Genomic DNA, 23951 nt, shown 5'->3' with positions numbered 1-23951 from the left:
ATCTTGCATTTATGGAGTCTTCTGGGGTAATTTTGTCATCAATTGCTACTCTGAGACTTCCTGCAATAAATTCCATGGGTACTACTGCCTCACATCCATACACTAGACTGAAAGGTGTCAATCCTGTGGCTACCTTGTGAGCTATCCTTAGTGCCCAAAGTACTGAGTCTAAATGCTGATCCCAATCCTCTATATGATCAGCAATGGTTCTTCTGTAAACCTTTTTCATTAACTTGTTTGTACTCTCAGCCAAACCATTGGCTTGTGGGGGTAATATGCTGTAGACTTTTTGTGCAACATCATGTGCATTTTTGTCATCTTTATGATTGTTTTGTTTATGAAATGTGTCCCTCTATCAGATACAATCTCAATTGGAACACCAAATCTGGTAACAATATTATGGTATAGAAAATGTGCAACTGTTCTAGCTTTACATGTTTTGAGTGCAACAGCCTCTACCCATTTTGTGTAATAATCAGTAGCACCAAGTATATATTGATTACCACATAATATTTTGCCAGAGGCTTGATTGGTCCAATAAAGTCCAATCCCCACTTTTGAAATGGACCCAATGGAAGGATCGGTTGGTGTGGCATCCTATCACTATCCATTGGTCTATCATCTCTTTGGTAAGGTAGGCATGATTTTGCATATTTGTGGGCATCCTTTAACACTATGGGCCACCATAATCAAGCCTGCAAGATTTTCTTGCCTGTGATATCTCCTGATAAGTGACCTCTTGCTGTACCTCCATGTGCTTCTATTAATACAGCTTTTTGCTCATGGTCCTTGACACATCTCCTGATGACCTAGTCAATGCCCCTTCTGTACAACACTCCAGCAATGATAAGAAAATATTTGCTTTATAACACTAATTTCTTTCTTTGATCTTGATTCATTGTTTCTGGGATTAGTCCATCAGTGAGAAAAAATAACATTTTGTCATACCAGTTTGGCTACTCATCAACAATTCATACCATGAATGAATTTGCATCAGGAAGTTCATCTAGTATTCCTATTGGAGGCTCTCCTAACTGCAGCCTGCTCAGATAATCTGCAATTGCATGCTGTTTCCCTGGTCTATGGACAATTGTGTAGTCAAACTCTTGCAACAATAGCATCCATCTTGCTAATCTTCATGTCAGATGCTATTTGTTGACCAAGTAAATTAAAGCCTGGTGGTCGACATGAAAATGTACTTTGTTAGCCAAAAGATAATGTCTGAATTTATTCAAAGCATAGACCATACCAAGCACTTCTCTTTCTATTGTTGCATAGTTCTTTTCATGTTTTGTCAGGTTCTGCTTGTATTAATAATATAAGTCTGAACCATTTAGGTGATTGTTGTTGCATGAGGACTACTCCCACTACTGAATCTGATGCATCCACAAACACTTCAAGAGGAAGAGACCAATCAGGAGGCTGTAATACAAGAGCAACCATCAGTATTTTCTTGAGAATGTTGAAAGTTTTTTCTTGAGGAGTGTCCCAGATGAATGGTTTAGTATCCCTTGTGAGTTTAGTAAGAGGATAATAGATATCGGCAAGGTATCTCAGAAATCTACAGTGCCATTTTATTTGGCCAATGAATCTCTGTAGTTGCTTGACATTTTTTGGAGGTTTAGCATTCTGGATTGCTGAGATCTTGTTAGGGTCAATCTCCATGCCTTGTTGTGAGATAATATGTCCCAGTAGAATACCTCTACTGACAGCAAAAGCATATTTTGCTGGATTTAAGCTCAGACCAACAAATCTGCATCTAGCAAAGCATAATGACAAGTGATGCAAATGATCTATCCTTTTTCCAAATACTAAGAAGTCATCCAGAAACACCTTCATGAATGAGGTTAGTGTTGAGAGTTTTGGTGCCATGAGCACATGTAGAGCAAAGGTATGAGTAAAGGGCAAGCTGCCACATGGCATGGAGGAGATATCCTACATGTGAGCAAGCATATGGATGTAAGCACCCTCACCTATAAAAGGGAGGTTCATTTGAAGTAATATCAATCAAGCACTTTGCACTATCTCAAGATTCTCTTTATGAGTCCAAGCTAATCTATCTTGGAACCTAATTGACTTGAGGTACATGTCATGAGCACTCTCTTCATCATGTTTCCACATAGGTTCCATCCACTTTAGAGTGCTCCATAGATCCAGAGGCACACATGTTTTGTCAGTTAGGTACTCTGCAAATACCTCTTGTATATATTTTTGGAAAGTGGGTGGTGCATTTTTCAATCCAAATTGGGTCATGACATTGGATGCAAATACACCCCATTTTGTGACAAATGCAATTTTATCTCTGTCTTCTGGAGCCATTTTGATTTGGTTATACCAATTTAAACCATCTAAAAAACTGTAAATCTCATGTCCAGCCACATCATCAAGTAATGAATCACAAAATGGAAGAGGGAATGGATCAGTGATGGTTGTTGCTACATTCAACTTTCTATAATCAACACATATTCTCAGTTTCCCATTTTTCTTTGGAACAATAACAATTGGAGATAACCATGTCACATGTGTTGGGGGATATATCAAACCAACCCTTAGCAACTTGTCAATTTCCTCCTTTACCAACTTGGCATAATTTGGATTCATTCTATATCTTTCTTGAATGATTGGTACTGCATCCGTTTTTAGATTTATTCTATGTTGAGAGAATGATGGGATCTACCCCCTTCATATCAGTGTAATGCCATGCAAAAATGTCATTGTTGTTGAGATATTGAGCTCTGCGATATGCCAGGGTGACCGTTGTGCATTTATGTCACCGACTTGTTAGCTACAGATGCGGTTGGTACACCACCCACGAATAATAGCTGGATGACAGCTATCCTTATCTACACTAGTTCGTGGCTCAATTAGTATGCCACCTTAGTTAGTTGAGTTTGGTTTGAGACCCACATATAGGGTTCTTCTATTTCTTTGTACTTAAGTTCTTTTGGCTTTCACAACTAAGAAGAGGAAAACTGTTTTCAGCCTCCACCTTTGTGTGTATTCCCCCATTGTGTATGTGAGAAAGCCGCAAGTGAGACTTCTTCCCTCTCTCCCACTATCTTCACATGGTATCAGAGCCTTGTTCGTGGTAAGGAGCTCAAGAAAGCAAACCAAGTTCGCGGTGTCCTGGTAAGAGGACCAGTGTTGCTTTCCTTTTTCAAGTTTGGGAGCAAATCTCTGCAGGTAGCACAGCCGGAAGTGCAAGAGTACACTGTCTCAGATTGAGACGCCCTTCACGGTGTGGTGAGAGGGCAGTATATGCTGCGGGTAAGGGCGAAGCCCCCGGTGACTTTATTTTTCTGATTCGAGGCCATTTTGGGGCCTGTTTTGGAGGCGAAAGTTCTTCGCAAGCACTCAGAAAAAGGTCATGTTTTTGCTGTGTGACCACTGCTCTGCTGGTCGGTGAAAAGTTACCACAGAAATTGCATCGTATGCCTGTGCGCAGAGATATTGGAAGTTGCAGAATCATCCTTGTTGCCTGTTGATGCAAAATCGTCACTACGAAGTGACTGTGTGGTCAAATACCACTTTCGTCAGTTTTGCAGATCTACCCGTGTGAGGCAAAAGCTGTGTTTTTTGGCAGTGACAGAATATTTTACAGTGTTCTATAATGGCGTCTGATTCTCTTCCACAGATTGTCACTGAAAAGCTTGACAAAAACAACTTCCAAGCATGGAAGTTTAGAATGACGAATTTCCTTATGGGAAAAGGCTATTGGGAGTTCATTACAGGAAATGAAGAAGAACCAATTCTTTCTAATGTTCCCAATCAACAGGAAATGCAGGCATTTAAAGGATGGCATGAGAGAGCCAGAAAAGTTATGTATTGGCTTTCTATCAGTATTTCTGATTCTATGATTGTGCATATTCAGGATGCAAGTACGCCAAAGGAGGCATGGGATACTTTGGCAAAAATGTATAGCACAAATACGCAAGCCAAGAAAATGCAGCTCAAGCAGGAGTTGCACAATGTGCAGAGAGAAAATATGAGCATCAATGACTACCACATAAAGATGAAGAAAATTGTTGATGCACTTGCTTCCATTGGGTCACTAGTGGAAGATGATGATCTAGTTTCTATGACCTTGAATGGTCTAGGAAAGGATTATGCACAGTTCTGGACATCCATTGCAATCCGTGAAAAATTTCCTGATTTTGAGGAGTTGGTTGCTCTTCTAATTTCTGAAGAGTAGAGAAATGGGGGTGCATCTTCTTCAGGAGGAACTTCAAAAGAAACAGTCTTCTACTCAAATGCTGGAAGAGGTAGAGGCAGAGGTAGAGGAGGCCGGAGGCCGTGGTAGAAATCAGAATATGCAGCAAACTCAAGAAAACTAGTCCTATGGAGGAGGACGTGGTAACTCTAGAGGCAGGGGGAGCCAAAGAGGCCATGGTGGATGGCAGAGAGGCCAAAATGCAAACAACAATGTTGAATGCTACTACTGTGGTAAAATGGGACATATGGCTAAAGACTGCTACAAAAAGCAGAATGACATTATGAATGGAAAAATGCAGCAAGGCAATTATGCATCTTCTAGTAGACAGGGTGATGACAGAAATGAGCATCTATTTATGGTGCAGCACATGACCAATTCTGTGACAAGTGCAGAAGAACGAAATGATGTGTGGTATGTTGACTCAGGTGCGTCAAACCACATGACAGGTCATGCAGAATGCATGCAAGATGCAAGGAAAATGGAAAAACTAGGATTTGTGGAGACTGGTGATGATACTGCACATCCTATTATGCAGATTGGTAAAATTCCTTTGTCTATGCAGGATGGGAAAAAGAAATACATGTCTGATGTATTTCATGTCCCGAACATCACCAAGAACCTGGTTTCTGTTGGTCAAATGGTTGAGCAAGGTTTGCAGGTCAGATTTAATCCTCATGGATGCTTTGTTGAGGATATGAAAAATAACGGTCGCTTGATAGCAAAAGGAAAGAAGAAGGGCAAGATGTTTACGTTGGATGCGGACATGCCTGAATTGAGTGCAGCAATGTTTGCACATGGGACCGGTGTAGTTGTAGATATTGATATCTGGCATAAATGCATTGGTCATGTTAATGTTCAGCGACTTAAATTGATGCAGGCCCAAAATATTGTTGCAGGATTGCCTAAATTCAAGGTTGCAGAAATGCATAAGGTATGTGAAGCATGTCGATTTGGAAAACAGGCAAGAAAACCATTTCCTAGGCATGTTCAAGAGAGCAAGAAGCCATTGGAATTAATCCACTCTAATGTGTGGACTACTAAAGCTGTATCTATTGGAGGCTGTCATTATTTTGTCACTTTTATTGATGACTACAGCAGAAAAGTTTGGGTGCATTTTATGAAAAAGAAAAGTGAAGTGTTTGGGCATTTTCAAAGCTTTTAAAGCTTGCCTGCAAATAAAATGCCTAAGGTCAGATGGAGGGGGAGAGTACCTCTCAAATGAGTTTGCAAGATTCCTGCAGGAGCATGGCATAAAGCAGCAATATTCATATAGTCATACCCCACAGCAAAATGGACTTGCAGAAAGGAAAAACAGGCATATTGGATAGGTATCTCGAGCCATGCTAAATGAAAAAGATCTACCAGATTATTATTGGGCTGAAGCAGTTGCTACAGTAGTTTAGATAATGAACAGGACTCCCACTACAGTAATACATGGCATGACACCAGAGGAGATGTATACTGGTAGAAAACCAGACATTTCTCATTTGAAAATTTTTGGTTGCATTGCCTATGTTCATGTGCCAGATGAGTTGAGGTCCAAGTTGGATCCAAAAGCTGAGAAGTGCATCTTATTTGGTTATTCTCTGCAGCAAAAAGGGTATAGATGCTATAACCCTTCTACTCGTAAGTTTACAATGAGCAGAGATGTTGTTTTTGATGAGATGAGCAACTAGTATAAACCAGTAAATGTGATGATTGATGTAGATGCACAAAATGGTAATGCTGCACAGAATTCACAGCAGCAATCACAAAATATTAGTGGACATGCAGTGTCCTCTAGCAGTGGTTCACATACTTTGCCATGGACAGGCAGATTGAGATCAGGAGAATCTCCTCAAAGCAATGCAGATAGTGGTATGCAGGTATCACGAAAAGGAAAAGAGGAGGTAGATCAACCCATGTTTGATGTGAATGCAGGTCACTCTTATGTGGATGGTGAATCCAGTGGCTCAGAATAGAGCATTGATAATGAGTTGGGTATTCCTTGTTTTGTTACACCTGGAGTAAGGAAGACCAGGGATGTTTTGAGAGCACCTGGAAGTGAGCCTATTTTGCGTAGGTCTACTAGAGCTAGGTATCCTATGGATAGGCTAAAATATGATGGATTTATAGCCATTCACTATGCCTATATGGTCAAAGTGATATAGGAACCGGAACCCACTTCTTTTGAGCAAGCCATGGGAAAAGAAAAATGGGAGAAAGCCATGGATGAAGAAATGGATGGCTTAGAAGCAAATGCTACATGGGAATTGGTGCCTTTGCCTAAAGACAAGAATGCAATTGGCTGTAAGTGGGTTTATAAGGTGAAGCACAATGCAGATGGTTCTGTGAACAGATACAAGGCAAGATTAGTTGTCAAGGGGTATGCATAGACATATGGCATTGATTATGAAGAAACATTCAATCCGGTTGCAAGGATGGCAACTGTAAGAGCAGTCATTGCTATGACTGCATCAAAGGGATGGTCTTTACATCATATGGATGTAAAGAATGCCTTCTTGCATGGTGATTTGCAAGAAGAGGTCTTTATGGAGCAGCCACCAGGTTATGTTCATGCTGTTCACCCTGAGTTTGTTTGTAGGTTGAAGAAAGCCTTGTATGGCTTGAAGCAAGCACCTAGAGCATGGTCTGACAAGATAGGACAGTATCTTGTCACTATTGGCTTTTAGATCTCCAAGGCAGATTTCTCACTCTATGTGAGAAAAACAGAGAAAGGTATTATGCTGCTTGTCATTTATGTTGATGATTTGATCATCACAAGTGATAGTGATGAAGATATCATTCATGTGAAAATGCTATTGAAGCAAAAGTTTGAGATGAAGAATTTGGGAGAGCTGCGTTATTTCTTGGGCATTGAGGTGATTAGATCACCAAGTGGGATACAGCTCTTGCAGTATGGATTGGACATGCTGTCCAAATATGGGATGACAGGCTGTAAGCCTATTTCAGTTCCTTTGGAGCAGAATGTGAAGCTGAGTGTAGATGCAGGTGAGCTTCTGGAAGACCCTACAATGTACAGACGCATAGTAGGAAGTTTGATTTATATGACTATTACCAGGCCAGTTTAAGCTATGCTATTGGATTGGTAAGTCAGTTTATGCAGGCTCCAAGGAAATCGCATTTGGATGCGGCTAGATGCATACTCAGGTATGTGAAGTCCACATTGCAGTATGGACTATTTTATGAGGCTGGGGTTCAGATACAGTTGCATGTATACACTAATGCTGATTGGGCTGGTAGTATTTCTGATAGACGATCTACCAGTGGATATGTGTTCTCTTTTGGGAGTGCTGCAGTCACTTGGAGCAGCAAGAAATAGCCTACAGTTGCCTTATCGAGCACAGAGGCTGAGTACAGGGGTGCAGCAATGGCTGCATGTGAGGTAGCTTGGTTGCATAAGCTACTCTATGATATGCATCAGTCTACAGATGGGCCAGTTGTCATTTATTGTGACAACATGAGCAGTATACACTTGGCAAATAACCCAGTCTATCATGCTAGAACAAAGCACATTGAGGTGCATTATCACTATGTGCGGGAGAAGGTTTTACTAGGTCTTATTGATCTAGTTTATGTCAGCACAGAGGATCAGGTAGCTGACATATTCACGAAGGCATTCGGCGCAGAGAAGCTGTGCAAGTTCAGAGACCTGCTTGGTGTGCAGGAATTGGGATTGAGCTCGAGGGGGAGTGTTGAGATATCGAGCTCCACTCGCAATATGCCAAGGTGACCGTTGTGCATTTATGTCACCGACTTGTTAGCTACAGATGCGGTTGGTACACCGCCCATGAATAATGGATGACAGCTATCCTTATCTACTAGTTCGTGGCTCAGTTAGTATGCCACCTTAGTTAGTTGAGTTTGGTTTGAGACCCACATATAGGGTTCTTCTATTTCTTTATACTTGAGTTCTTTTGGCTTTCACAACTAAGAAGAGGAAAACTGTTTTCAGCCTCCACCTTTGTGTGTATTCCCCCATTGTGTATGTGAGAAAGCCACAAGTGAGACTTCTTCCCTCTCTCCCACTATCTTCACAATTGTACTATTCTAATAGCTTTCTGAGAGCCACTTTGAATGGTGTGGGAAGATTTGTACTTACCATGACTGTTTGTGGGTTATCATCGTCTCCCAAATTTGTTTCTTCCAAGTCATCTTGACTTACCCCAGCACTCCTTTGCATTTGCTCTTCAAACTGAATTTTTGCCTCTTGAATTGCTTGTTCTGGTGATGTAGAAGCAAGAGATAGTTCTGCATCACTGTTGTCAGGATTTATATTCTTTTTTATAGATTCTCCTCTTAGAAGCTTTTATGACTGTGTTTCGATTCTGTTCTGTCCTACAGCAGCTCGAAGTGTGTTGGGCTGTTGTTGTCATTCATCCAGGTCAATATATTGATCAATAATCTTCACAACATCAATTTCAAAAATAGGGAAGATAGTGGGGTTCCTTTTGAGAAAAAAATTTTCCTCATCTTCATCAATATCGGAAATCATATTGATGCCCTCCGCTTCTAGTGTGGCTATGTTTTTCTGGGAAAACTTTTTGTAGGAGATAAGTTAACTTTGATTTTCTTTTTTCCCTTCTTGACAGTGTTTCTCTCTGAGCCCCAATCTTGCTTGACTTTGGCAGCTCTCAACCATGGCCTACCCAAGAGCATGTTGTAAGCAAAATCTTTTTCCTCCATTCTGAGTACAACAAATGTAACTTTGAAGGTCATACCCATAATTGTAATTTCTTGCCAAGAGGTTGGATTCTTCTTTGGTCAACCATCCTCACTTGGAATGGTGCTGGAACCAACTCATGACAATAAAATTTTTTAAATATATCCTCTAATAGGATATTTACACCTGAACCTCCATTAACTAAAACTTCTAGAATTTTTTTCCTTTTGTATATGACATCAATGAGTGGCACTTGATAGTCCACATCTTCAATTGTAGATGTATAAATGTCTGGAGTTTCTTCTTCATCGTCACTTGCTTTATAGTCTTTGCATGTATTTGACTCTTGTATTAGCAATCCCTTGTAAATCTGATGTTTGAAGGCTGGAACCAAGTTCAATAACTGGTCAAGAGTGATTTGAACTTGTGACTCCATAAGCTTTTGGTAAAAGAGTGTATGGTCTTCTTATTTTGTATTGATGCCTTCTTTCTGTTCATTGTCAGTCGTCGCAGGCATCTGACTTTTTTTGGCTATGATAGAATGTAGTATATCTTGTTGTTCTACTATTATATCTTTGTTTTCCCTTTCTGGTGTTTCTGACCCTGTTCTGTTTGCAGAATGCATATTCTGTTTTGCAAATGTGTCTTGTTCTGAGGAAGTTTTTAATGTGTAGTTTCTATCTATTGCAATCTGTTCTAATGTCTTTGGAATGCTTTGGGGAGCTTTAGCCTAGTTGCCATCTTTGGTTTGTTGTGCAGGCGTACTGTTGTCCTGGATCTCTTTATATTGACTGATTCCCTTGCCTTTGTTAATGTGATTCTCTTTCTGACATCCTGGGAAGCATTGTTGGCAAGTACTTGTTGCAATGCTTTATTTCTTGTCTCATTTTGATTAGGCCAATTCATTGCCTTGGCATTGTCTCTTTGTCTTTCTCCCAATCCTTGTAGAGGCTTTGTATTTTGTGACCTTGTAATTGCTAATGTATGAGTAGTATATTTGGACTTTGTTGATTGTTGTAACTGTTATCTGGATTATGAGGAGCGATATATACCATATTCACTCCTGGAGGTTGTTGTTGTTGACCATTTTGATTATTTCTTCCATCATAATGGATAATTTGCATACCTCTTTCCCCACGGTGTTTACACCAAAGTTCACATTGTTGGCCTTGCCTATGGCCATCCATGCCACAATAAGTGCATGCTTGGGTTTGTCCTTGTTGTTGTTGATTTTCCCATTGTTGCTGAAATTGCCTTCTAGGGGCTGCATTTAGATATCTTTGTTGGGCTGGCCGTGCTACTACTACTACTTGATTGGCAGGTACAACTGGCCCTTGATTGTGTTGTTGTACATAAGGTGGTACCCTCCCTCTGTAGTTTGGGTTGTACCAACATATTTCTTTGTCATGGTTATCTTTCTTGCAAAATTCACATGGAATCTTTTGGGGCTGTGGTGCTTGAGGTGGTGGCTTCAAGCTTTGAAGCTGCTCCTTGATCATTTTCTCCAGCTTGGAGATTTTATCTGCTATCTTTTTTGCTGAGGATTTTTCTTTGTTTTTTTGCTTCTTCTCTTTCTTTTTCTTCTTGGAATATTCTTCATCATCCTCATCTTCTTTTGATGAGGTAGTTTCTTCTTCTTCAATGTCTTCTTTTGTTGGCCTTGCCTATGGCCATCCATGCCACAATAAGTGATAATTGTGAATCTGAATGCTTTTTCCTAATTGTCTTAGACTTTGATATTGTACGAAGTCTCCTTTCTGCCCGTTGGGCTGCTTCTACCATATTATTAAAGTCATTGGCTCCTCCAAGCTGGTCCCAGCCAGCTACTATAGTTCTCAATTCTTTGTTTAATACTTCGCAAAAATAATCCCCCAATTGTGGGTTGTTGGGTTGCTGTTAGTCTTCTGTTGAGGTTTTGAAACATCTCAGAATAGTCTTCAACCATAAGATCTTTTTGTTTCATAGTTCTTAGTTTCTTGAGAATATCCTCTGGAGTTTTCTCTTTTCTAAAACGACTCAGGAATGCTACTTTTAATGTGTCATAGTTAGCAAAATGAGCAACACCATATTGCATAAACTAGTTCATTGCATCCACTAGTTGTCCATCTTGTCTCAAACTATCTAACATGACTATCAGGGTCTTTTTTATCTTTGCCAATAAATTTGGCTGCTTTGACTAGTGGGTTCTACATCTTTGGTTGTATTGATGTACTAGCTTGCACTTGGAAGGTCTTCTTTTTAGGAGGTTTGGGGAGGGGATTAAAATTTAGCCTCTGTCTTGCACTCACTAATACATTAGTTGCAATATTTGCTACAAGTGCTCTTTGTAGGAGTTCTTGTGTAGGACTGGGCAACATCAATTTTTGTAATTCAACTTGTGCTTCATGTTCCCTGCTATGTAATGAATTATCTGAAGAACTTCTGCCACTTGTAATATAATCAGAGTCGTGTAGAATGCCGTCTGGACCTTTCGTTTGTGATGCAGTCTCTGTTCGACTTCTATTTCGTGTGAAGTATGCAATACCAATGTGACGAGGAGAGATATCTTCCTCAAGCCTATTTGACATGGACTGTGCTTTCCATGAAATAAATGGAGAAATATTTACTTACTGGATTTCAGTCGATTGATTATTCTTGAGTTTGAAGCCTCAAATGATGCTCTGCCTATTGCGACTCCATGTTGATGTTGGATTGTATTTGTTGTAGTTGCTGGTCGTTTTTTTTTAATGTTGCCTGTTGCCCGTTGTTTTTTTGCCGGTAATCCGACTATTGTTGTCTTGATTTGTTGTCGTCTGTTATTGGTCTCCTTTTGGCCGATAATCTGACTATTGTTGTCTTGATTTGTTGTCGTCTGTTATTGGTCTTCTTTCCGCCGGTAATCCGACTATTGTTGTCTTGATTTGTTGTCGTCTATTGTTGGTCTTCTTTCCACCGGTAATCCGATTGTTGTTGTTTGAGGAATTTTGTATTGATGCAGTCTAGCTTGTTTGGCTATAGCTCACCTCGATGGTCGTTTGCACCTGGCTATTCGATGTGAACGTATTGTACGCGGCTTTTGTAGTAATGCAAACTACATAGATTTGGTGTGTGAACTATGAATGATCGTTCACCACTCCAGCCTTGGTACTATATTTGGTTGGGCTATGGGTTTGTATGAGTGGCGTACTCACAGAGGAAGATTATCTAGTAAAATTTTTTCTACTTCGACTTGCTTTTGTTTTTGTGGAGTTTTCGCTTTGCTATCTCTGCTATTGTTATCAACGTGAAGCAGCGTGATCCAGAGACTCTAGGAATGAATGCTGTGAGGATCGGCAAATGTGTTCAGAGTGCATTCAACTAATGAAAACATAGAACACACGTCAACTCAAATGGAACAGGTGTAAGAAGTTGGAAAAGAGACTGAGAGGAGTCAGATTGCATGTAGACTGAACTAAACAATGAAAGAACAGCATACAACTCGTGAATTTGCAAAACGGATATTTTGTATTATGCTTCAGCAAAGATAAACAAGTCAACCTCAAAATGGGTTGTTACAGGACTTTTATAGGTTGTCCAAGTCCCTTCCGACTGTTATAAGTCTGCAGTTAGTTATATCTTTTAGTAACAGTCCTTGTTACTAAACATCATACTATTGCATTAGCCCACTACTTATCGGTTACAAACAGTGGTATCCACTACATGCTTAGTAACCGCCTTGTGCCATGGGACTGAATTATCCTAACCTATAATGACCTTGGGTTATTAGCCACGTAGGTGGAGACTAAGTCTTCAACAGTCTCTATAGAATTGTGCATGCCATCTATGGGAGTTGAGCCATTGCATCAAATAATTGCTGCTCCATTTGATCGGCACGGGAGAGCTGCTCAGCCGTCATGTTGATGTACCCACTCGGTGCTTTTGACAATGTGGTGCACTGCATAACTGTAGGGCTTTGGTGAGGCTTTGCCCATGGAGAGGAGGAGGAGTGATGAAAGGGGTGGTATCCTTTGTGGGTGGACCATGGTGGCTGAAGCAGAGACCTGGGGCACCGAGGGGGTTGCTTGATCTACTAGGTGGAGACCAATGGTGATCGTCTCGTCTCCTAGGAGATTGTCGATCGGGATGGACTCCTGTTGTACAACCTTGCCCTTGGCATGGGGATCTGAGTGGTCAAGGCGGTACTATCGGCGTAAGAACGTTTGCACCTGGCGATCCTCATATTGGGTGAGTAGCTGACTGTGGTTCTTGGTTGAGCGGGGTGGTTGATCAGAGTGGCATCGTGCTTTGTTTGTGCTTGCTTTGGGGTGACCTCTATCTCCTCTTGGTCAGCTGGCACTGGTCTAGTGGCAGGTTTTGTTGGCCAACCCATAGCCAATTGGCGATTGCTGTTGCACCATGTGATAAAGAACGGGCATGTATAGCATGGGGTTTCCGATGACCACACCATGTGTCTTGAGGTCTTCCCACATCTGATTATAGAAATAATCTACCCAGTTAGTGATTTGGGGTGTTCCCAATCTCGCCAAGATGTTGGGCACGATCGATTGGTGGTGATCCATGTGCTTGAACCACTGTAGGGCTCATGCTGACTTCTCCATTTCTGGCTTATTGATTTCTGAGAAATGAATGGCCCTTTTCTCTTCTTGTGATCGTATCAAAAGATGTCACTGAGGGCCTTGGGCATCTTCTTCTTTTGAGTGTATTTGTAGGCGATGATTAGTAGGCCGAAGGTGGCTTGCACCATGTCCACATTGAGGTGGTAGAAGTGGGGAGTGCTTGTCATGTCGTGAAGGTTGCCAACATTTGTATTGGAGTTGCAGGCTTGGATAAATTCTCCCAAGAGCCTCATATCTAGGTGACAGGGAAGGCAGTTTGGCATGGGTCCTAGACATGTCACATTGTAGACCTGTCACTGTGAGCGAGTCTTGAACGACCGACTCCTTGAGCGCTTGATAGGCTGTTGCATTGTGGCAATGGAGGGTGTAGTCATGGCCATCATATGCGTAGCGAGAGTGGATGGTGAAGGGGAAAATTGATGTGTGTGTGTGTGCCTATGGGCTTGGAGTCCTATGCAAGAAGTGTGTGAATGTAGGTGTGCTAGAAGGTTCTAGTGACTCATCAGTTAGGTGTGTCAGGTTGGTGTGATGAGTGAGTGATCTCATAGGAGGTGATTGATTGAGATAATCAAGGAGATGATTGTGGATCTAGGATCTACCTACATGGAGGCAGTTGCCTTTATATGTAACCACTCATGGAATAAAGCTTTACATTGTGTGCCTCATTGCTTCCTCATGAATTCACATGTGGTATCAGAGCTTGGTTAGAATCTGAGTGCCTAGAATGAGATTCCAACTAGATTCTATCTTCTTCCCAAATGCCTCCTATCTCTCCCTCTTGTACCTTGAGCTTGGGAAGCTCTGTTCTCTCCACCCACGCAATGCTTTGAGAAACCCATTTAGCTAGACCTTCCTCACTTTTGGGTGACCCTTCTGACTGGTGGGATTGACAAAATTTGTCACCATGTCTGTGCATTGTCTCTCTGTCTTTTCCGTGCCATTTCTACAATGCTGCTCACCTCAGTCACCTACCGTGCAATTCCTTTAAGCCAAGCTTACTCTACACCTAGAGCTACCCTCTGAAGAAATTTGGGGCGATTTGGTCTAGAAATGAGGGAGAACTTATCAAAAAACCAATCTGTGGTTTGTTCTGAGCCTTTCTTGCATATGGATCTATGATTGTGTAGCAAAAGCCCCTCTCTTGGTGATGCTTGGAGTGAGTTCAGAGAATGTTCTTCCAAGTTCAGTTGGTGTTAATCTCTTGACAACATGCTAAACTCAAGTTCACCTCAAGTTCTCAAAGCTCTTCAAATGTCAAGAAGAGTATGAAGACAAAGTACAAGGTGAAGAAGACTCCAGTTAAGAGGTTGTGGAGAAGCAATTGGTTATGATTACGCCAAACAATTAGGACTTTTAGAATTCTTATCTTGCAATTTGCATCTATATGGTAAAGGTGATTTTTTTATTAAGAAAGATTGACCTTTTGTAAAGGGATTAGACATTACCATTAATTTGGTAAGACCTTCCCAAAATGGCTTCCAAACTAAAAATAGATAAGTTTGAAGGAGAGGGGTTCCACACTTGGCAAACAAAACTGAAGTTTATTCTCATGAAAAAGGGAATATGGAAGGTAGCAAATGGAAAAGAAACTAAACTTACAACTAGAGAAGGAGAAGCTTCATGGCTTCTAAAAGATGAAAAAGCACTTGCTATAATTGCTCTTGGTTTGAGTGATTCCTTTATTCATCACATTGATGGGTGTGAGATTGCTCATGCTGCTTGGACTCATCTTGAGCATGTGTTTGGAGCATAAGGAAGATGCTCTAAGTTTAGCTTTATTATCAAGTTCTTTGACTTAAAATTGGATAGAGGGGAGTCCATCTCTTCACATCTAAATTCAATGAAGAGCATTTTGACACAATTATCTGGCATCAAGTTTAGTCTTGATGAAGATATTGTAATTGCCATCTTACTTAGAAGTCTCACTAAAGAATATGGCGCTACTATAACCACACTCACCAATATTCCAGATATAAGTCTGGTAGAAATTGAAGCATCACTCTTGGAAGGGAAGAGGAAGATCAAACAAAGAAGTGATTATAAAGAAGGGGCATATTTGGCCAAAAGCAAATGAAATGTAACTTTTGTGGCAAACCTAGACACTTTGAAAAGGAATGTTATGCCAAGAAGAGACGTTCAGCCAATCTTGTTGAGGAAGCAGAAACTGAAGAAGAAGAAGAACTAGAGAATGTCAAAGCTCTCACTGCTTACAACACCGAAGTCAATTCTGTCAAGGGTTAGGATCCATATGTTTTCTAAGCTATATGTGTGAGATCAATAATGGTTCTTTGCCATGGATAGTCCATCCTTAAATGATTGTTAGTCTTTTGAGATTTTTCTCTTGTTGGACTCATTGGGCTTTACATACATAGTCATTATCTATCTCCTAGTTGTAAACCAAGAATCCTAAGAGTGAGTCATAGGTTGGGGCCATGTGTGTTACCACATGATGGTGGGCAAGCCATGGAGCATCCCATGTACTACTGCTGAGGGATGAGGTCATCAATTTGTGGGGGGGAATGAAGGGGCAAATTGATGTGTGTGTGTGCCTATGGGCTTGGAGTCCTATGCAAGAAGTGTGTGAGTGTAGGTGTGCTAGAAGGTTCTAGTGACTCATCATTTAGGTGTGTCAAGTTGGTGTGATGAGTGAGTGATCATAGGAGGTGATTGATTGAGATAATCAGGGAGATGATTGTGGATCTGGGATCTACCTACATGGAGCCAGTTGCCTATATATGTAACCACTCATGGAATAAAGTTTTACATTGTGTGCCTCATTGCTTCCTCATGAATTCACAAATGGCACATCGTCGAGCTGTTGGAGCCATGCCTCTCCAAGCAGCAAGTGTGTTTGCTATCGCACAATTTTGTATTCCCGTTGTGTGGGGGCCAAGGTTCGCTTCCTTTATGTCCTTGAGGGGGGAGTGCCTGTTGTTGTAGGCACCTCTTGGGTGGCTTGTTGAGTAGAAATTTCTTCCTCCACTTGCAAGTCTTCAACTAGGAAGTCGGAGGGCATACGGATTGTGACAGAGGGCGTGCTCTGTGATTTGGAGGGATCGATGGCTTGTGGAATAGGGGGATGGAGGCCAAGCTTCGTCTCGAACTCAAAAAACTCATTTTCAAGATCTATGGGGAAAAAGGATGGCAACTAAGTAACGAGGGAATCGGTAGAAAAGGAGGATGCTGAGGACATGAACTGTTGTCTGGAAGAGGGCAGGGGACTGGGGGATTCCTAGCAGAATTTTGGCAGAGTTTGACTATAACTGCTATGGCGACGACCGTAAGGGATAGGGGGCCTATTTCTAGATTTCACTACCCCTACAACGGAGGGGATGGTGTAAGGGGATGGGGCGTGGGGATAGAGAAGATGGCGACGATGGGCGATGGTCGACGGGTCATTGGTAAGGTGACGATCGACACGATAAACACTAGCGCGAAGAACCATGGGGATGAGCGGATGGCAATGATCGGTGGGATGGCGAGATGGCAATGATCAGCGGGATAGTAGTATGGCAACGATCGACAGGATAGCAGTATGGCAATGGTTAGCAAGATAGCAGTATGGCAATGACCGGCGGGATAGTAGTTAGCTGACTGAGAGACAGGAGAAAAGGGAAGAAAGGGAAGAAGGGGGAGGGTGGAAAGGACAGGGGGTGGGGGAAGGGAAGAATAGGGGGAAGAGAGAGAGCGAGAGAGAGAGAGAGAGAGAGAGAGACAAAAGGGGGGCGGGGGAGAAAAAGACTATGAAGGCATGGTTGTGAACCTGAGGTGTACGGATGAAGTGTGTGGTGGACTGTGAGGTCATCGTGCAAGAATACAAAAAAAAAATAAAAAATAAATAAATGTGTAATGGATGTACAAGCCATAATCGCCTAGTGTTGATCGTGAATATGTGTGGGTGCTTGTGCATGGAGGTGCTTAAGTTATGTGGATGCATCGTGGTGAAACGCCTGTCATATAGACTCACCTAGACCTAGACTCAATGATCATGTGGAATGCAATGGAGACGAGTGTCACACCACCACATAGCATGTTATCAGCCATGTAGAGCACGTGTTGAACTTGTGTCTCATTTTGGTTGTTAGAGGTGCATTAGCGTGGTGATGATCCTTTGCGGGGAGATATTTAGTCGCAAGATAAGCGGGTTTTGGTGTGATCGCAATCGGCATAGAAACTTGCTCTCATGGTTCGGGTAGCACCGTTGGTGATGGTATGAGCATAACATCATTTGACGGCTCACCCTTGGGCTTGGAGGAAGGTTCTTGTGTAATTCCCCCCATTATAGGGGTCGATTCTTGTGTTGCTTCCTCGCTATCCTGGGCATTCCTCGCGTTGACTTGTACAATTCCTGGTACTAGGGCACATTCAAGACTCGGGGTTTGTTTATTGCGGCAAAAGCCAATTCTAAGCTGTGATCACAACCACAAGCAAAAGAAGTTGCCTCAAAGGCAATTTTTTAAACCTAGCCATAGCCAAGACGTAGCTTCCTTTTGGTGAAAGCCACAGTATATGATAGTTATCAATGTGATAGGTCGCCAATCAATGTGATAGATTAGCAATAATAAAATCTTGGCATTCTTACAGCTAGCTACGTCTAAGTAGAAACATTTTCCTCATATTCAAGTTCTTTTTAATTGTATATTCTATGACTATCTTGCAAAATTACATCTTTTGTACCTCATTCCATTATTGAAAAACCCCTTCTGTATGGAAATTTTCACTCTTTGAATAAAAATCCCCTTATGTATGTATATTTTATGTAGCTCAACATTAAAAAGTTCCTTTTGCTAAACCCACATGCTATCTTAAATAATCTAGAGTTACCTCCCTAAGCATGTATGGTGTGTTGCTTAGTGTTGATGATGCATATAGATTATCGTTGACTAGAAGACTCTTCAAATCTAAACTCAAGTTTGATCCAAAAGCTTGGGGGAGGAGATCTAACCCCTATATATGGGACTTAAGCTATTCCAAACACCCATAGATCATGTGTATGTTGATGTGGTATAGTTGATGAGATGCTTGATTAGACCAAGATGAAATAGATATGGGTAGAGACATGCTTTCATTTGATTGTTCATTTTGTCTACATCAAGCTTTGATCCAATGAGATGAGGCTATAGGATAGGGGTAGGGCATAGCACCAAGGAGGTGCTTGTGGAAGAAGCAAAATCAAACCACATAATAAGGGTGCATTACCAAGTTCGTAGGTGTACAAATCACCAAAAGAATTTCCTTCTCGATCAAAATTTTGAAAGCTCAATAAAAATTATAACCTTACACAAAGCTCTCCTCGCTTGAAACTTTCCTTTAAATCTAAATTTAAGAAGCTCATCAAAAGTTGTAAATTCACAAAAAGCTCACCTCACTTGAAAAATAATCCCTCAAAAAGCTCACCTCGCTTTGAAAAAACTCACCAAAAATTTGCATTCATGTTGTACCTTGTGATAGAGTCAAAGTTTTCCTAAAACCGAGGGGATTCCAACTGACCGAAAAGAGTCATCCACATAACTAGGAAGCTCCATAGGTGTTGGAGCACTCCCACCAACCTCCATGGTTGATACAAGAAGGGAATGCAAAACATAGTGCATCCACCTTGGGCCTCTTGTTCCAAGCACATTCACTTCATATGCAACATGAGCTACATTGCAACTACCTGTTGGGGCTTTTGGAGATTCCTAGTTGAAGCCTATGCATCTACTCGCTCTACTTGCTCGGATAGTTCACATTGCCATAGAGCCATTATTGGGAGGCTGACTACCATATATTACAAACTTTGTCCTCAAAGTTTGGACCTACAAACCAAAAAAATACCACAAATAGCTCACCAAGATCATGCATGGCATGAATCTTAGCAATTTTGTTGAGCAGACAATGCCCTTTGTTTCCCAACATAGGCGTTTCTTCTTGTGGGCATGTCATTAGCATCTAGAGAGATGATGTACTTTGTGCTAGCAACTCGTCTGAATTTGTGAGCTACTAAGAGAAATTTACTATTTATGATAGAAAGAATAACAAACTTCACTTCTAGCAAGGAGAAATGCCCATATCCACACCAAAGAACCAGATCAAGTGTAGATTGTGAATGCTTGCCCTTCATAATGAAAGCCTAGAAGAACTTATAGCTCCTATTGACTTTGATGATAGATTACAAATTATCGCTCTCTTTAGCAAAAAGACAATAAATAGCAAATAGTTTGAGCTTTCCCTATAGAATATAAATAGAAAAGCAAATAGGTTGAGCTTTCTTAGAGAGAGAGAGAGAGAGACACACACACAGAGACAGAGAGAGAGAGAGAGAGAGAGAGAGAGAGAGAGGGAGGGAGGGAGGGAGGGAGGGGGAGAGAGAGAGAGAGAGAGAGAGAGAGAGAGAGAGAGAGAGAGAGAGAGAGAGAGAGGGAGCATTGAAAGTTACACCCAACCAGATTTTGCACATAAGACAAAAACATATATTTTGCACCCATGCTACCAGATTTTGCACATGACAAAAATATATATATGGAATAAACTCCTCTTGTGCACTCTAGCCTATGCATGCAAGAAAAAAAATGATAGCTCATAGAATGATATATTGCAATTGTGATAATACGAACATAAAAGTATTCCATTTTCAAGAATTAAGAAAATACTTTAAAACTAAAAAAGAAGAGTCACTTTTAAAACACCCAAAAATTGATGTCCTAGACATGCTTTTCAAGTCCACTTTATCTTACATATGACCCCATTTTCCTTTTGTCCTCTATAACCTTGCTCTTCAAATAATTCAACCTATCTAAGATCTCTAGTGTAGCCTCCATCTTCCTCTCAAACATGTTGTTTATTTGCTCTAGCAAGTGCTCTCAAAGCACTGAGTTAACTAGCTTGCATGCATCTTTGTTAAAATAACATGCTTCTACCTAGAGCTACCATAACCTTGACTTGACTCCATCTTGCAATAAAATTACATGTATAGAAGCTCGTAAATTTCATGCAATGTCTGCATCTGGCAAGCCACCACAAGATCCATGTTTTAGTGTAACTTGTGGTGCATAGATGTCTACTTAATGGACATCCTCCATGATGCTCAAATAGCATATCCTATGTGTATATGCATTGTGCATTCACTAGCCAAGCTACTCCTAGCAAACAATGACACATACACATGAACACCGTATTCAAAATCTTTAGACTTGTGTAAAGTCCAATTTCAAAACTAGATGTCCAAATTCTTTGAATATCATAGTCCCATGATTTTTTCCCATATGTGTCAAAACAAATATTGCAACATTGCCTAACACTTTACACAACCATCACTTGCATAGAGTAGCCAATGAAAATGGAGACAAAGATAGAGAGGTGGTGTACATATACAAAGTCTTGCAAGTTAATATTCACCATTGAAATATTAGAACAAAATAATTAAGCCAATACTTTACACTCGCTCTTTTTTATCTTATCCACATTAGAAGATAAGAGTTCTCTTTGAGAGAGGTGGTGTGCATATACACCATCTTGCAAGTTAATATTTCTATTAAAATATTACAACAAATAATTAATCCAATACTTTACAAACCTACTTGCAGAGAGTAAGTTTGATCCTTAGAAACATGAGAAGATAAGATTTTTCTAAGAGAGGTGGTGTACATATACACCATCTTGCAGGCCAACATTCACCGTTACAAAATCAAGACAAACTGTATATAGAAACCATCAAGTTCGTGCTAATATTCACCATTGAAAAATTAAAAAGTGTCTTTACTCCACATTCTCTTCTTCTTCACCATTTTGAGCTCTAAACAACTACTACATTCTTCACTACCATCATGATGGCTTCTTTTGATTTCCCCTTTTGCTTCTTCCATAGTATACCATCTATTGAGCACATCTTAAATTACTAACTCATCAATAGGTTGCTCTGACCCAATAGGTTGACTAATACACTGCTCTGGACTAGTTTGTTCACGTGTAGGCTCATCACTACCTAGTAATACATTTGCTTCATTGGCTAGCACTAGAGCCTTCAATACTACATCTGCTTCATTGGCTGGCACTAGAGCCTTCAATACTACACTTCCCTCTCCCTCGAAAGGACCTCCTTTTGGGGTTTGTGTCTTTGGATTTGGACCTCCACTATCTTCCCTTTGCCTTCCACTATAACTCTTTTAATTTATTCCTTGCTACTACCTTCCCTTATGACAAGTGGTCCCTCAATGGTTCCAATTCAGCTTTTTATCCATTAGCCTCTGTGCATTTTTTTGTATGTGTGTCCTCTTATGAATCCCTAGATTCACCTTGCTACTACCTTCCCTTACTTTATTCCTTGCAGAACTACTTTACCTTATGACAAGTGGTCCCTCAATGGTTCTAATGCAACCTTTTATCCATTAGCCTCTTTGCATTTTTTTGAATGTGTCCTCTGATGAATAGCTACCATCTCTAAATTCACTAGATGCAAAACTACCATCCTTAGATTCAAGAGATGCTGAGTCCTCTATGACTTTTTTGCTTGCTTTCTTGTCTGACCTCTCTTACTCTTCATTCTTGAATGTAGGTATGCAGGTGAAGTATTAAAGTACTCAATCCTATGTGGAGCATCAATAATTATCACAACAAAACCTTTTGTGGTAGTGCCTCTATAGTATGCAACCCCATTCCAAATAATGCCACATTCCAACCTTTCATCTAGCAAGCTTTCACCATGTCTTCTATCAAGGAAGGATGCTTTGGAAATTGATAATCAAGAGAAGAGGATTGTACATTTAATATTTCTTTCTCTTGGAAAAAGATCCCAAGAGTCTTTTGGGGGACCTTGAATGGTGGACTGTCACCCCTATGCACAAATGCAACCATCATGGAGTGCAAAATCTGGTTGCCCATGTGACCTACATAATTATGCTGATCCTACAACACCATACCATGCAACATCTTTCCAATCACTCCTCTGAATGTGGATGTCAATTGGACATACATTGCATCCCATTGTGCATCTATGATAAAAAGGACCAATACTGCTCTTTGTTGATGTGCCATACCCCTGTTAGCTACTCCTCTTACACTGGGGACCACTCAAACCATCCCCCCCCCCCTCAACCCATGCTTGACCCTCCTCTCATGTGCACCTCCCTCATACAATCCCCAAAAGCATTCAAGAGGATGTGGGCCCTTTTGGGCAAAATATCCCCCCCTCTTAGTTTGTTGCAGGCCTGCCCCCTCCTCTTCCTCGTCCAACTCCATTCTCCCTCCATTTTTCAAATGTGGGAACTCATTTGGTGCAGGTGCTTTGCCCCCTCTTGCTCTAGTCCACTATCTTTCTCCCTCTCCTAGCACCTCCTACAACAGTTGCTCATCCCCCTCTTCTCTAGTCTAACTCTTTCTCTCTCCATTCCTAGTTACAGCACCTCCTATAGCAGCAACTCATCCCCCTCTTCTCTTTCTCCCTCTATTCCTAGCTACAACACCTCCTACAGCTCATCCCCCTCTGCTCTTTCTCCCCTCCATTCCTAGCTACAGCACCTCCTATAGTAGCTGCTCATACCCCTTTACTCTTTCTCCCTCCATTCCTAGCTATAGAACCTCCTAAAGCTACTCTCCACCTTCAGTTGCACCCTCTATACCCGTCCCGCCCTCTCCCTCTCTCTCCCTCTATTGGAAATGCTCTCACCTTCCACGCCGCACTTTCAGGTCCATTCTTGCTATTGTGACCTCTCTACAAGCATGGTGAGGAGACCATACATGTCCTATGTGTCCCACAGGAGCAAAAATGCATTGGGTGAATGGGTGCCTTGCACCTACAGCTTGAATGATTGGATAGTCATGAGAGGATCTGCCAAGAGTCCACATAAGCTTCCTAAGAGCAAGAGAGGTGATCTTTTGCATGAGTGGAAGGGCTGCATCATGATGTTCAAGCTTGGAAAGAAAGGATGTCTTGCAAAGGTGCAACACATCTACATGGAGAAGGGCATGTGCCTCGCTCCATCAAGCAATCAATCGACAACACCGTCACCTTGTATGTCTGCATTTTGTGTAAGTTTTCTAAGTCTAATGAGTTAGTTTGAAATTGTATTTTTTGAAATAGCACTTGTGCATAGTACATGTATTTCCTTCAGACTTTGAGGAGTGGGAACCAATCGAGTGCTTCTTAGGTAAGTTTACTGCCATTCATGAGGATTTAGGAAGGCAAATGCATGCTAGAGATAAGTCCTCTGCTTTGAAATAGAGAAATATCTACTAGTATAATGCCAAGTACATTACTCCAAGGACGGCATCAAGCTATGAACATCTTCAATGCATTGCACCACCACAACTTGAGGACATGGATTGCAGCATGGTGGACACAGTGCAATCATACAAGGATACGATTGCAAATGTGGGCATGGCCATGAAGTTTACATTTGGCTCTAAATGGGTAAGGTTGTCTTGGTTTATGCCTCCTCTACACATTTTTGCTTCTTGTTTTCACAATATCCAGATGCACTAAAAAAACCATGTGGTCATGCAAGAG

Source organism: Dipteris shenzhenensis, chromosome 17 (genome assembly GCF_047967505.1).
Source record: "Dipteris shenzhenensis isolate YYH24624 ecotype China chromosome 17, Dip_SZ_1.0, whole genome shotgun sequence".
Lineage (NCBI taxonomy): Eukaryota > Viridiplantae > Streptophyta > Polypodiopsida > Gleicheniales > Dipteridaceae > Dipteris > Dipteris shenzhenensis.
This window is presented reverse-complemented; position numbering follows the sequence as displayed.